Here is a 4,355-nt window from a genome sequence, read left to right as displayed (position 1 = left end):
GAACCATGAAAATTAATCTTGAGAATTTTTTTTTTTCTGCTTAAAACTACCTAGTGCCTCATACTTACAGGTGCTCAGTAGGTTGGCCGACTGTGTACTGGATCAAGTAATCTGTTTCCTTGTAGATCAGACATTTACACTGTTAATTATCTTGCTTTAATTTTGCATAGCAAAATTAGCTGGAGAGTTAGAAACATTTTGAGTGTGGATTTTGGGTAGTGTTGTGGATGTGGCGACTACACTTTCCAAACCAAAAATCAGAACATTTGTTCTGATAAGTATGAGAAATGAGAATGTACTTCTGGGGACAGTGGGAGACAGTGTTTGAAATCTGAACTGAGCTGGATAGTTGCATGCTCATAGAGGGGATAGCATTATATAATTATTTAAAATATTTACTGATTACTTATGCTGTGCCAAGCACGTTTTAGGAAGCAGAACAGTATTTTCAAATCTTTTACTAAAAGGTAGGCAAACTGAAATTAAAGTTGAGGAACTTAACACTTAATATTTTTTGTTAGTGTTTTTCTGTTTGTAGCTTTAGGGAGAGAGAATGTGCAAGTTCTTAAATGTGAAAATATTTTACACTGTGTTAACAAAAGTATTTATTAAACACCGTTTTAGGAGATTATTACTATTACTTCTACTTGGTTGAGACACCATAGGGGTGAGTAATAGCCTGGACTTTGAAATCAAATAGACCTAGTTCTGAATCTTGGTTGAGCAACTTCCTCATGAGGAGGAATAATTAACTCCTGAGTGTTGAGAAGATTAATGAGATAAATAAGTGAAGTGCCTCAGAATATATGCTTAATAAATATTAATTGCTAAAGGAAAATTTTATTGAGAAAAAAAGACAGTTTGAAACTTTGTGGATTTCTATTTGAGACCCTCAAAAGAGCTTTTCTAACTTACAAGAAGGCAAGCAAAAAGTTTTAAATGTATGAGCAGCATATTGATTTAGAATCGATTTTTTTAGGGGGAACGTGTGTGCTTTATTTTATGTATTGTATATATATTTGTGGACCTAGGACATTGGTTCTTGTTTTTTTGCCTATACGGATAATGTTACTGCTTTAGGCAAGATTTTTTATTTTTAATTGAATTTATTGGTGTAACATTGGTTAATAACATAAGTTTTGGATGTACAATTTTAAAATACAACATATGTATACTCCATTGTGTGTTCACCACTCAAAGCCTGGTCTCTTTTTGTCACCATATATTTGATCCCCTTTACCTTCTTATTCTGTCCCCCACTTCCCTTTTTTCTGGTGACCACTGTACTGTTGTGTGTATCTATGAGTTTGTTTGTAGCATTTTGTTTTATATCCCACGTGTGAGTGAAATCATCTGGTTATTGTCCTTTTCTCTGTGATTTATTTCAGTTAATGTGATACTTTCAGGATCCACTCATGTTGTCGCAAATGACAATCTTTTATCTTTTTTTTATGGCTGAATAGTATTCCATTGTATATCTGTACTACATCTTCTTTATCCAATTATCAGTCATAGGACACTTGGGTTGTTTTCATGTCTTGGCCACAATGAATAATGCTGCAGTGAACATAGGGATACATACATCTTTATGAATAAGTGTTTTCAAATCTGGGTCGTAGATACCCACAAGAAGGATTGCAGGTTCATGTGGTAGTTCTAGTTTTAATTTTTTGAGGAACCTCCATGTTTTCCATAGTGGCTGCACCAGCTTACATGGTTCCTTTTTCTTCACATCCTCTCCAACACTTACTTATGTCTTGGCTTATTGATAATAGTTTAGGCAAGTTTTTAATTTTTCAACATACCATTACTTACTACATTTATGATACATTTGATAATCCTTTGTCAACTTTAATATTCTTATGGAAAACTGATATGACAACAGGTTTGGGAGAACTTACGGTGTAAAGTCTGGGAAGTACACTTTTACTGCTTTGAGTCTTGCTTCCCATACCTGAGTTGCAAAGCTTCTCAAAGAGAGATTTGTCTGTTACTTTTTTCTCTCTTCAATTAGGGATATATTGAACATTTTTTGAATGTAAAAGTGAATGAAAGAGAACATAAAAAGCTACTAGTGAAATTGAGAGACCTGGACATTAAAGAGTATGGCTTTACAGTTCTGTTTCCTAATTAACATAGTATACATTGTCAAACAAATATTTTTTCCATTGGCACAAATCCTTTTTTTGTTTTTCTAATTTAGTCAGTAATATACTTCCAAAAAGGAATTGAATTTTGGTATGGTTTACTTTCTGTATCTTGTAACTATTAACCCTAAAAATTTAATATTGTTATGGTTATAACTTTAATAAGGTTTTTACTCATTAATAAAGTGTAAAGGCAGCATAGTATAAGAGAGGCAAAGATCATGGATTCTGGAGCCAGGTTGCCTGTGTTCAAAGTCCAGATCGGTCACTTTCTATTTGTCTGACTCTGGACAAGTACTCAGTTTTTTTGGACCTATTTCCCCATCTGTAAAATGGGAGTGATAGTAGTACCTGTGTCATAAGTTATTATTAAAGTTAAATGAATTAATATAAATATTTAGAATAGTGCCTGGTTCACAAAATATACTATATAAATGGTTTCTATTATTATGTATAGATGTACTTTTGTTACTTTGATCTCAGACATGCAGATAGAACTATATATTTTTGACATTTTAACTAAAAATAGAAGTCAAAATAGCTTCAGCCTGTTGTAATATTTACTTAGGAATTAAAATTTACTTAGCAAGAAAACGTATTTAATATAAAAGTCAACTATGAAAGAATTAAAGAATTAAAGGTGGAACTTAGTTAATTACTAGAGATACTTTGATATAGATGCTTATGTGATGTGAGGCTATCTTCTAGATAAGCATTTTTCTGAGACCATAACAAGGCAGGATATATGAAAATAGAATCTGCAACATCTTTCTGTGTTTCAGAGAAGTTTGAATCCCTCAAACAATAGTTTTTTAATATCCATTGTGAACTAGGGGATTTTTTTCATGCATATTTGTTAAGTATTTTAATCATTTTTTTTATTTGAAATGGAAGAGAAAACACCAGTGGAGAAGAATAAAATAAAACGAAAATTATGACTTTGGATTTACTGGAGTAATTCATTTGTGCATTCACTAAATAAATTCTTATTGAGAACCAGCTCTCTACCGTGTGTTATACAGGGTTCTGGGGATAGCGTGATGACAAAGAGTATATCTTGTAATAGAACCATTCTTTGTGGATGAATACTAGATACTTATGTAGAATAGTAGATTATTTCTGTTGCTTCCCTTTTATCTTCCATAAGAAAAAATTTAACTGGTCATTCCCTGGCTGCTGGGAGTTGTTAAAAGTACATGCAAAGAATGACCAGAAACCTTGTAGAAGTGTGTAGGAGCCATTATTGTAACCATCAAGGAACTATATAGGATATGCTAATATTCTGTAAGTGTAGGCAATGATGCTTTTAGTTATGGGATTTATTTGAAAATAGAATCTGCCAGCCTAGTGTCAGTCTGTTAATCTATATTGACTTAAAAAACGAAACAAAACAAAACAAAAAAACAAACAACTAGAGCCAAGTATGAGCATTTTAAGTGATTCATTGGGAAGCAGGTAATTAGTATAAAGACGTGAATAGGATAATATATGAGGTCAGAGGAAAAATGTGTTGGGAAGAGTAAGTTAAATAAGTTGAACAATTATTAAAGGTAGAGATTCTGCATTTAATTTTTGAGTCTTTTATTTGGGCCGGGTTCTAAGAAAGTTTTATTTTTAAAATAAAAATTTCCTTTTTTAAAGGAAACCATTAAAGTTCTTTCTGATAACTCTCTTAATAGTTAAGCAAGAGAAATAGTCTTGTCTTTTAAATAAGTATTGAAACTTACATGTTAATTAAGAAAATCAGTTGAAACTCACCATTAACATGAAAGTGACATTTTTACATAGCTGAAGATTGCATTTTCTCTTCATCCTTTCTGATGTTTGTAGGAGGAGAATGCCAGTGTTTAAGGGATCTAAATTTTGTAATTATTTAAAGTGATTTCTTTGGAAGAATACAGTATAATACAGATTCATCTAATTCTTATGTACTTCGTTTTAATAAAATCTGGCTTAAAATGGGGTGGGCATTTTCACAGAAGTTGGCAGACTTTCTGTGAAGAACCAGATAGTAAATATTTTAGGTTTTGTGAGCTACACAGTCTCTGTCCCAAGTTTTCAACTTCACCATTGTAGCATAAAAGCAGCCATAGACAATATGCAACAAAAGGAGTACGGCTGTGTTTCAGTAAAATTTTATTTACAAAAACAGGCCACAGCCAGAGTTTTGGACCAGAGTTTACCTACCCCTGTAACTATAAGGATATG

At 32.3% G+C, this 4,355-nt stretch overlaps 1 protein-coding gene across 6 annotated transcripts in view; it reads left to right on the top strand.

Moving 5' to 3' along the window:
* Positions 1–4,355, top strand: part of ARHGAP12 (Rho GTPase activating protein 12) — a 103,539-nt gene that overhangs the window by 25,735 nt on the left and 73,449 nt on the right. The window lies entirely within an intron of this gene.

This window comes from Pteropus alecto, unplaced genomic scaffold, assembly GCF_000325575.1.
Source record: "Pteropus alecto unplaced genomic scaffold, ASM32557v1 scaffold605, whole genome shotgun sequence".
Classification (NCBI taxonomy): domain Eukaryota; kingdom Metazoa; phylum Chordata; class Mammalia; order Chiroptera; family Pteropodidae; genus Pteropus; species Pteropus alecto.
The sequence above is the reverse complement of the archived record's forward strand: the minus strand, read 5'-3'. Positions and strand labels throughout refer to the sequence as shown.